The 12,040-nt window shown below is 38.0% G+C and overlaps 1 pseudogene; it reads left to right on the forward strand.

Annotated features, from left to right (window-relative positions):
* The first annotated feature begins 1,831 nt into the window (after positions 1-1,831).
* LOC124098535 (cystathionine gamma-lyase-like) lies at positions 1,832-6,215 on the forward strand (annotated as a pseudogene).
* The last annotated feature ends 5,825 nt before the right edge of the window (positions 6,216-12,040 follow it).

The raw sequence follows: 12,040 nt of genomic DNA on the forward strand, positions 1-12,040 counted from the left end.
GCCAGGGCCCATATCAAGGATTTATGCTTGGTTTTCTTTCACAATCTCTAACTCTTTATTGAAGTGATCTTTTACTTCCTGTATTTTTTCTTTGATTTCACTCCTTCTACTATCCTTTACCTCACCTATCAGTTTATCTATGTACAATCTGAACTCCTTCTTGGACATTTCTTCTACTGTGTTATCAGTGGCTTTTGTTGTTGAAGCATCTTGGTTTGTTTGGGGTGATTTATTTCCTTTTTTTTTTTTCATATTGTTGGTGTGTTTTCTCATCTAGTAGTATGGATACAAGGCAGCATAATTTCTACCCTGTAGACCTATAGTGTCCCTGAAGGTTTCCAGCACTTCGCCTTTACTGGTAAGACCAATATCATCAGCACCCAGCATATACATGTATAGCCTTAAACCTAATAGCTCCCTCTAAGGCGTCTACTGCTTTCTCGAATTAAACCAAAACAATGAGTTCAATAACTATCTATAGTACAAACAGAATATTTGTTAAAACAATTTACAATTTCAAATGGTGGATGAGAGAACAGAGGTAGTGTAGTATGTGATATTTGACAGGGAGGAAGAGAGAAGCTAGAAGTGAAAATTCACAGGAAGAGAGGAAGAGGAGCCAACAGAGATTGACTGTTGGTTGGAGAATAGTTGGAAAAAAACAAGAGAGAGGAGGAATAAGAACAAATAGAAAAATTTAAATACATAAGAATACAACAAAAATGCAAACACCATTCATATATCCTTGTTCTCCACACACTGATGCATAAAAAACATCCTTTTCCAAATATAGTAGAGATATTAGCAAATAGAAAAATAAAATAAATCTTGCTGGAAAGTCGAACTGTCTTTGTCAGTGTTCAACAGTTTCTCAGCGCTGTCTCTGACGTCTCTCGGGATCACTAAACTCAGATTAGCCCTTGCAAACCCAGTCACTCTCCCATGGATCTGGGCTTCGGATACCTCAGGATCGGCCGGCCACCTGCAGTCCCAAGATCTCAGTGTTGCTTCTATTTGCAGAGAGACCATCAGTGATATCCTCATGTAAAGGAGCAACCCTGAGACGCAGCAGAAAGACAAAGGCCACCAGTACTCTCAGCAGAAAGACCCCAGGCTCCTCCAAACCTGCAGGCATCCCCACACTGGATCTGCAGGTCCCATCTGGAGTCCCCAGACAGAGGCTTTTATGGTGGTAAACCTGTTGGCACCCCGGCCCCAGGCTCTGGCTGTTGTCCCAGAATGGGTGCAGCCACGTGCAACCAAACCTGGAGTCTCCCCCAAAGCAGTCCTCGAGGCCGTGGTAGCAGCGGTAGTGACCATGGTCTTTGGCAGCAGGCAGCGGGTCAGCAGTAGTGGTGGCTGCAGCGGTAGCTGCAATTGCAATTGTGGGGGCATAACAGCAGGTGATCTTGGGGGTCAGCAGCAGTGTTGGCTTCAGTTGCACCTAGGGCAGCGGTGTCTATTGTGGCAGGCAGCAGCAGGTGGTTGCAGCTGCAAGGGCAGCAGCATCCAGAAAGAAGTCTTCCAGGTGGCCTCAGGCTGGCAGCAGCCAATCAGAGGCAAAGTGATGGTGGTAGCAGTGCAGGGGGCAGTTGATTGACAGGAGACTTCCAGTTCAGTGGCATTACAGGGACCACGGAGTAGCTTCAGAAGTTGGTCCAAGGTAGCCTAGGCCAAGCCCAGCGAAGAGACCTCTGGGCGGGGCAGGTGTGTCCCCGGTAGCCTCTGTAGTTTATTCAGGAAGCAGGGCTTTTTTTCTGCAATATGGAGGAAACAGGCTTTGCCCACCTGCCCCAGACAAAAACCGTTACCACTCAGGAACTGGCCAGCAATGCCCCTTGTGGACCCCTTGCAGGGTTCTAAAGACAAACCAGAACCAGAAAATTGCAGTTTTAATATGCACATCCCTATGACTTTGGATGGTGAGCCTCTTTTTATAGCGCTTATATCCCACAGTCTATCTAGTTTGGTGAAGTGAGTCTTAACTCTATTGAGATTTTAATTGGTTTATTTGAGTTCTAATTGTTCATCTGGGGAGTTCTTTTTTAAAAAAATATTTTTAGTTGTATGTGGGCACAATGCCTTTATTTTATTAATTTTATTTATTTAGGTGGTGCTGAGGATCAACCCCAGTGCCTCACATGTGCGAGGCAAGTGGTCTACCCCTGAGCCACAACCCCAGCCCCTGTGGGAGTTGTTTAGGTAATCCCGATACAAATCCTTTGTTGCATATGTTTTGTAAGTATTTTCTCAGTGTCTCTGTCTTCCTTTTCCATTTTCAGATCCATTATCTTTCAAAGCATTTTAACTTTGAAAAATTCAAATTTATTTAATCTTATACTTTGTTCTTCTTGTTTCTTTCCTTTTTTTTTTCTTTCTTTTTTTTTTAGATGTAGATGGACATAACACAATGCCTTTATTTTTATGTGGTGCTGAGGATCGAACCCGGGTCCCATCCGTGCTAGGTGAGTGCTCTACCGCTGAGCCACAATCCCAGCTCTTCTTGTTTCTTATTTAAGAAATTCTTGCCAAAACCCAGGTCAGTAAGTTTTTCCCTTCTGTATCTAGAAATTTTATAGTGTTAACTCTTCCATTTAGATCTATGATCCATTTCCAGTTAGTTTTTGTATATAATGTTAGGTAAAGATGGGGGTTGGCTAAAGAAGAATGACTTCAAGGCATTTGCTGGTAAATGGGTGGAACTGGAGATTATCATGCTAAGTGAAATAAGCCTATCTCCCTAAAAGTCAAAGGTAGAATGTTTTCTCTGATATGCAGAAGCTAATCCAAAATAAGTGGGGGGCGGGTAAGAAAAAGAATAGAAGAAAGATCACTGGAGTAGACAAAGAGGAAGGGTGGGAAAGGAGGAGAGTTGGGATAGGGAAAGACAGTGGAGTGGACCTGACCTAACTTTCCTATGTACATGTATGAATCTCACCATTGTGTATGTCCACATTTATATTTAAAATGTGTAGTGTGTGTGTGTGTGCGCGTGCGTGTGTGTATAATAAAATAACGGAAAGATCAGTAGAATCCAGGGAAGGAACAGGGAGAGGAAAGAGGGGAGGGGAGGGGAAGTGCTAGGGACTGAATTAGAACAAATTATATTCCATTCTTTTATAATTATGTTAAAATGAATCCTATTGTCATCTGTAACGAAAAAGGACCAATAAAAAATATGAGTTTGGCTCTTTTGATATGAATATCTGTCTAATTGTTTTAGCACCTTTAGTTGTAAAGATTATTCTCTGGCCACGGAATTTTCTAGGCACAATTGTCTATGTATTTGTGGATCTGTTTCTGAAATTTTCTGTTCTATTCATCAATTTCTGTATCTTTACATTAAAACAACAAGATCGTTACTGTTTTAGAATAAGCCTTGAAATCACTCAGGATGGGTTCTTTAGTTTGGTTCTTCCCTTTCAAAATGGTTTGAATTTTTTTTTCTCCTATTCCTCTGGTCTGTGGCGCATACCATGAGAATTGCCTTTTTATTTATTTATTGTCCTGAAAGTAGCATTGACATATCTTTGTTTAATTACTTGTGTGTGTATGTGTGTTTGTGTGTGCATGCATGCGTGTGCCATCCTCATTCTTCACATGCATCTCATAATCTCACGGTGCAATTTCCCTCTAGGTGACTCATATCAAGTAATTCATTAATTCTAGCCTTCCAACCCCCACCCCCAGCCACACCAGGATACTCCTCTGGGTGCCTCCTTGTGCAGTTTGCCCTCAGGGCTCCCAACACAGCTGAGATTTTCCTCTGCTGGAATTCTTGGAATGCCCTTTGTCTTCTTCTATTAAGTTCCTGGTTCCCTGGATCTCACAGCCTTCTTTCTGGCTGTACCAATAACCCTGTTGTGAACATCGATGTTTGTGATTTGTTCTGTATGTGTGTAAGCACTTCTGTGGGGTGGATATAGAGGAATGGAATTTCTGGGTCTTCAGGGATGGGTTTTCCAGCTTTGGGTACTACCAATTTCCAAAGTAGCTGTACCAGTTTACACTCTGGAAGTGTTGCTGGCCCCATGTCCTTACTTGATAGTATCAGTTTTTTAGTGTGAGTCATTCTAATGGGTGCATCTTGGTGTTTTGTTGAGATTTTAATTTGCATCTCCTGATGACTAATGATGATATATATGTATATCTTTGGTCATTTTTATATTTTATTCATAAAGTTTCTATTTAAGTTTTTGCCCATCTTTCTATTGGGCTTTCTGTCCATTTCTTACTGATTTATAGTCGTTCATGTTTTTCTAGATAGAAGACTTTTCTCTAGCCAGTTCCTTGGTTGCTAATATTTTTCTTCTCTTTGATGACTTGCTTTTTCACAATGTACAGAAATCCTTAACTTTTCCAATTCTTTAATCTTCTTCTTTAGGGATGATCTAATTTTTTTGTGTGTGTGTGTATGTGTGTGTGTGCAATAAATCTTTGCTTACTTAGGAGTCATAAAATTTCACATTTTGTTTTCAGGAGCTTTGTGTTACCTCTCAGATAAAATACGTCCCCCCACCCCAGGTCTGGTTTTTGTGTATGGTGTAAGGTAAAGGCCAGGGTTTATATTTTTCCATGAAGACATGCCATTCCGTGCACGGGGGTTTGGCTCAGCCAGCATACTTGAGCTCTCTGTTGCTTCATTTAGTCTATTTCTTTCTAGTCCTGATGTTCGGTTTCCTAGTCAGATATTTCTCACTCCCCAACCCCTCTTGTTTTCTCCTTTGCAGAAAAAAAAAAAATGCCTCCCCACACGGTTTCCTGCCTAGCTTCCAACATTTTGCCATGCAGGCCCTCCATGCCGGCCAGGAACCAGAGCAGTGGAATTTCCAGGATGTGGTGCCCCCATCTCACTATCCACTACATTGAAGCAAGGGGCGCCCTGCCAGCATTCGGGTTTTGAATACAGACATTCTGGAAGTCCCACAAGGAATTTTTTGGAAAAAACATTGGCAACACTGGATGGGGCCAAGTACAGTTTGGCCTTTGCTGCGGGTTTAGCAGCCACTATGACTATTACTCATCTTTTAAAAGCAAGAGAACAAATTATTTGCATGGATGATGTGTGGGGAGGTACGAACAGGTACTTCAGGCAGGTGGTTGCTGAATTTGGATTAAAGATTTATTTTGTTGAATGTTCCAAAATCAAATTGCTAGAGTCAACAAATACACCAGAAACCAAGGTGGTTTGGATTGAAACCCCCACAAACCCTAACTTGAAGCTGATTGACATCGAGGCCTGCGTACATACTGTCCAGAAGCATGAGACATTATTTTGGCTGTGGAAAACAATTTTATGTCGGCATATTTCCAGCGGCCTTTGGCTCTGGGAGCTGATATTTTTATGTATTCTGCAACAAAATACATGAATGGCCACAGTGATGTTGGAATGGGTTTAGTGTCTGTTAATTCTGAAGACCTCCGAGGTAGAATTCATTTCTTGCAAAATGCTCTTGGAGCAATTCCATCTCCTATTGACTGTTACCTCTGCAATAGAGGCCTGAAGACTCTGCAAATCCAAATGGAGAAGCATTTCAAAAATGGAATGGCTGTTGCCCAATTCCTAGAATCTAATCCCAGGATAGAAAAAGTTATTTATCCTGGTTTGCTCTCCCATCCACAGCATGAGTTGCCAAAGTGGCAGGGCACAGGTTGCCCCGAGATGATCACCTTTTTTTTTTTTTAAATTAAGGGCACTCTTCAACATGCTGAGACTTTCCCTAAGAACCTAAAGTTATTTACTCTGGCTGAAAGATTGGGAGGATACAAAAGTCTTGTTGAGCTTCCAGCAATCAAGACCCATGCATCAGTGCCAGAGAATGACAGGGATATCCTGATTCGACTCTCCATAGGCTTAGAGGATGAAAAAGACCTGCTAGTAGATCTAGATCAAGATTTGAAGGCAGCACACCCTTCAAGTGGAAATTGCAACTAACATTCCAGAACTGTGTTTAGAAGCTGCTTGCTGAGAAGATCAAATCCTCTGAGTAACCCAACAGACCATTAATGAGCCTTTGCAGAATGAGTAAGTGAAAATTTTAAGGCACTGTATGATTCTTCACTGCAATCTTCTAGGGATCATCCCTGTTAAAAGCAGTTTTCTATGCATCTTATTGTAACTAACAGCTCAGTTCTGTTCATATTTTGTTAATATTGCTATTCGCATGCCTCTGAAGGAGGTGAGATTTGTGCTGCTTTTGGGGATCATATTCTTCTTTTCATAGCCTAAGATTTATTTTGATCATTAATCAATTCACTTTTGATGTTTTGTTAAGAAGTTAAATTATTAAATGTATGTTCTTAAATCAAGCATATTTTTTTTTGCTTATTGTTGAAAAGAACATTCATTCGAAGCAATGGTTTACATTTACATAGTCAAAAATTAAATACTTGAAAAGTCTACTGTAAAATTCTGTTGATTTAAGGTTGTACTTATTACTCCTTGTTTTTTTAAAAATAAATCTAATTATCAAATTTCTCCCTTCCTCCCAAAAAACATGCCATTCACCCAGCACCATTTATTTTATTTATTTATTTTTATTTTAAACAGGAAGTTTATTTAAATAATAAGATGCTTGACTTGAAAGGAAAACTGTCTAGGAATCTTTTTTTTTTTTTAAGAGTAATTTACTCCTACTTAAAGACAGATTGCTCTACATGTAACAGCTATGAACACAAATGTTATAAAATTGTCCTGAAGTTTTACAATGATAAATGAAAAACATTAAAATTCTCCAATTGATCAAAGTATGTGCAGATTTATAGTTGTCCAGGGTTTTTTGTCGTTATTGTTTGGTATGTTTTGTTTTTGTTGTTAAAACTGAGAACAAAACAACTGGATAAGGCAGGAAGATCTCAAGTTCAAAGCCAGCCTTGGCAACTTACCAAGGCCCTAAGCAACTTAGCAAGAACCTGTCTCAAAATGAAAAATAAAAAGCGCTGAGAATAAGGATGTGGCTTGGGGGTTCAATCCCCAGTACCACAAAAATAAAATGAAATAAAAGGAGCTGAACAAGCATGCCACTATGGAGAAAGGGGATATTTTCGCAGAATCAATATTTTTCCCCATCTCATCTCCATTTGATGTCAATCAAAATATATCACTGGACTTTTAGTTTAAAAACATGCAGTATGCTTGCATCACCATTTATTAAAAATGATTTACCTCTTGGCAGTGGGACAGTTGTGGCAAGTCAGGTGGCTTTTTCAATTTAGCAATCTTTACCGTCAGAGTTGACTTTTAAAAATGTCCTGTTGAAGAAATCTTTGTCCACTCAAGGGTCTGTTTCTGTGTGTGGATTTGTTTTTCTTATTTCTTATTTCATGGGTCTCTTTCTAAACTGTCTATATTAGCTCACTAGTCTGTAGGTCTACCTCTTGATAATGTCATCTTGTCTTAAGTGCTATAGTTTTTATCATGGACCTTGGTAAATGTGGAGTATGCCTTTAAAAAATTTTAAAGATTGTCTTGTTATTCTGGACCCTTGCTGTTCCATATGCATTTAGAATAAGCTTACCAGTTAAAAAAAAAGATCTGAGAGACTTTGATATGGATCACATGGAATCTATGTGATCTATGAATTTGGCAAGAATGATGTATTTACAATATTTTTCTTTAAATCCTGGAACAAGGAATATCACTTCATTTATTTAAGCTTTTGAGAATTTTTTTCTCAAAAACGTTTTGTAGTTTTTTTAATGTAGAAGTGTCATAAACAGTTTGTTAGATTTATATATATATATATATATATATATATATATATATATATATATATAGATGCTACTGTATGCAGAATTTTTATAATATCGTTTTCTAATTTTTTGTGTGGGGGTCATATATAGAAATAGTTAATTTTTTTGCATATTGACCTTATTGCCTTCAACACTACCAAATTTGCTTCTTTACTCCAATAATTTATCTTTTTTTAAAAAAAATATTTCACATATATGCAAGCTTGTCTGCAAATAATGATACTTTATCTCCTCCCCCCCCCCCCAAACTTCCACATTTTCCTCCTTTTCACACCTTAGGGCAAAACTTTCTTACAAACTAGAACCTCTGGTACAGTATTGAACAGAAAGAGTGATAACAGATACCTTTGTCTTGTTTTTCTATCAAGACTACAGTTTTTTTTTCCCATATGCACATTCACGTGCACACATGTTTCTGTGTATGTATTTGTGTTGCTGGGATCAAACCCAGGGCCTCACACATGCCAGAGAAAGGCTCTAACACTGCAGTATACCCGTAATTCCAAGATTAACGATATTAACAAACATTTTACCATAAAACACAGTACTTGCTCTAGAATTTTTGGAAATTTTCTTATATTATCTTTTAAATATATTTTAATAATTTATTTATTAATTTATTGTATTGTTTCCACATTTGATAGGACATTTTATAATTATTAATCTTTTTTGTGTGTGTGTGTAGTGCTGGGGATTGAACCCAGGGCCTTGTGCATGTGAGGCAAGTACTCTACTAATTGAGCTATGTCTCCACCCTAATTATTAATCTTGGGTATTGAATTTTATCAAGTGCTTTTTCTTTATCTGTTGAGATGATCATGTAATTTTTCTGTTATACTCTTCATATGCTCAATAATACTAATATTCATATGTTAAACCAATATTATATTATTCCATATAACCAGTGTTAAATTATTGGAACAACCCCTAGTGCACTATGTATTATTATTTTTATATGTCACTAGATTCAGTTTGCAACTATATGGCTAAGAATTTTTAATCTGTGTTTTTGAGAGTGGCCTACAATTTTAATTTTTTATAGTATCTTCAGATTTGATATTGTGTTATATTGCATTAATAGAAGAATTTGGGGAGTTATTTCCTCTTTTTCTATAATTTGGTGGAGTTTTATGTGATTAGGATTCTTTTCTACTAAATGGTCTGGAAGCCTTTACTAATTTTCTGGGGTTTTAATTTTCATTGTATTCTATTATTATTGGATTATAGCATTCTGTATGGGCTGATTTGGTCAAGTTAATTATGTTGTTTAGAGCAACTGTATTTTTGCTGATTTTCTTTTTGGCTGTATGTTCTATCAGTTTAAGAGGGGTCAAAATCTCCTACCATGATTTCACATTTGTCTGTTTTGCCTTTTGTTTCATCAATTTTTGCTTTATATATTTTGAAGCAATGTTATTGGATGCACATGGATTTAGAACTGATGGAAGTGACATCCTCATGGTGCTCTGAGTATTTCATCATTATATTGTGACCCTCCTTATCTGTTGTGGTGTTTATTTCTGCTGAGAGCCATAGCCAAGTAGGAATCACGCATGACATTTTTGGTTGAAAGGTGATGCCAGCAAGCCATTGAGATGATATGATTATGTTAAGATCTGAATTCAATTGGATATTAGACTCCTGCTCTCCGCCTCGGCCTGCTACTTTGGAGCTCTAGAGGGACTCCCGGAGAGTTCCCATTGGTTGGGGAAGTGCGGTAGGAGGGATTTTCGGAGGAGGGATTTTCCTGTTGGAGTGTGTGTCCTGGGAGAACACCGCCTGCGTGGTTCGCGGGGGAATTCCTGGGGAGGGAGCCTGTGTGGAGTGTGCTGGTGGAGTTCAGAAATAAAGTTTGTTCCTGCTTCAGTGGCTCGTGATTTGTGCCCAGCCAGACTGCGGCATATTTCCTTAAAGTTTATTTTGTCCAATTTTAGACAACATGAGCACTCTTATACCTGTTTTAGAACTTTTTTTGTTGGGGCGGGTACCAGGGATTGAATCCATGGGGAATTAACCATTGAGCCACATCCCTAGCCCTTTTTTAATATTTTATTTAAAGACAGGGTCTAGCTGAATTGCTTAAGGCCTTGCTAAGTTGCTGAGGCTGGCTTTGAACTCAAAGTCCCTCTGCCTCATCCTCCTGAGCCTCTGTGATAACAGGTGAGCATCCCTGTGCTCAGCTGTTTAAAAACTTTTAATTCAGTCTGATTATTTTAGCTTTTTAATTGAAGTATCTAATTCAATATGTTTGGGTTTGTATCTGCCAAGAAGTGTTTGCTTTCTATATGACCTAGCTATTTTACGTTTCTTTTTTTTTCTTGCCTTGTTCTGGATGAATCAATTTTTCTATTTCCTATTTGTTAGTTATATATCTTCTTTTAGTAGCTATACTAGTTTATAATAAATATTTGTAATTAGTTACAGTAAGTACATTTACTACTTTTCAGATAATGTTGAGAGGTGAGTATATTTTTAACTTCACTTATTCCCCACCCCATTGCCTTTACTTACCTTGAATTTTAATTCTAGATGTATATTATGAACTGAATTGTCCCCCCCACCCCCATTCATATTTGAAGTCCTAATCTCTGATGTGACTGTATTGGGAGATAGGACTTGTAAAAAAGAAAATTATGGTTAAAAGAGGTTCTAAAAATAAGGCCATAAAAAAAGAGAAAGAGTGGTCTCTTTATAAGAAGAGAGAAAGGCACAGTACAGAGAAAAGACCAGGGAAGGATATAGTGAGAAGACAACCATCTGCAAGCCAGGCAGAAAGGCCTCAGGAAAAACCAAACCAGCTGACCACTTGATATTGGAGTTCCAGCCTCCAAAACTGTGAGAAGTGAATTCCTCTGGCTGAAGCCACCTGGTGTGCGCCATTTTGTTTTGGTAGCACTAGCAAACCAATAAATCTATTTTAAACTTCAAAAGACACAGCTACTATGGTTTTACATGGTAAATGCTCATTTATATTTTAAATGTGTATCTTTTCCTGTGCCCTATTCCTACTTGTATTTTTTGCATTTCTGTCTGAGATCATTTTTATGGAGAATTTCCTTTAGAGTTTCTTTTAGAGCAGGTCACCTGGTGATGGATTTATCTGTTTATGTTGCTTTATTTATTTCCACATTTTTTGATGCACTATATTTGTACATAATGGTGGATTTGTGTGGTTACATTTCCATGCACTCAGTATTTCAATATAATTTGGTCAATATCATCCCCCTTTATTTTCCCTCCTCTCTATCCCTGATATCTTTCCTCTACTGATTTCTCTTTAATTTTTATGCGACCCCTGCCACCTTTCTTCCCCCCACCCTCCGGCTTCCACATATGAGAGAAAACATATGCACCTTGACCTTCTGAGTTTGGCTTATTTCCCTTAATATAATGGTCTCTAGTCCCATCCATTTTCCTGCAATAACATAATTTCCTTTTTCTTTATGGCTGAATAGAACTGTATATATACACCATATTTCTTTATCCATTCATCTGTTGATGGACAGCAAACCTGGTTCCATAGTTTGGCTATTGTGAATTGTGCTGCTATAAGCATGAGTGTGCATGTATCACTGTAGTACAATGACTTTGGTTCCTTAGGATAAATTCTGGGGAGGGATGTAGCTGGTCATGTGGTGGTTCCATTGCTAGTCTTTTGAAAGCCTCCATACTGATTTTCATAGTGATTTATTTTTAAAGGATATTTTTGTTAAGCTTAGAATTGTAATTTGGCTAGTATTTTCTTTCAAAATACTTTCAAAATATTCCTGCAAACAGCTTTTTTTTTCTGATTTCCTGCCCTTCTGTTGAGAGGTATGCTGTCAATCTTATCGTTTCTAATTTAAAGCTAATGTGTTCCTCAGCACTCTCTACCACCACCCATACCCAGTTGATCTTTAGAGTTTTCTCTTTATATTTGGTTTTCAACAGTTTTTATCTTCATGCATTTACATGCCATTTTCTTTGACTTTATCTTGCTTGGGATTCCTGAGTTTCTTAAATCTGAGGTTTAAAGTGTTTTGTCGATTTTGGAAATTTTTTTTTTTTTAAATCTTCTGTCTTCCAATCTACTCTTCACCTGGAACTTCCATTGCACTAATTCTAGACTGTTTATCTATGTAATACCTACCTCTTACTCTTTTCCCTATATGAATCTTCCTTGACTTTACATGGGCTTATGTTCTGATAAGCCCATGGTAAACTGAAAGTACTTATTTAAAATGTACTTCCTACTGAGCACCCTTAGCAACACACTACACTGTAGAGTGTGAGTGGTTTTCCTTTGTGA

Source organism: Marmota monax, unplaced genomic scaffold (assembly GCF_021218885.2).
Source record: "Marmota monax isolate L192 unplaced genomic scaffold, Marmota_monax_Labrador192_F-V1.1 WCK01_AAM20220418_F8-fsc00029, whole genome shotgun sequence".
Classification (NCBI taxonomy): domain Eukaryota; kingdom Metazoa; phylum Chordata; class Mammalia; order Rodentia; family Sciuridae; genus Marmota; species Marmota monax.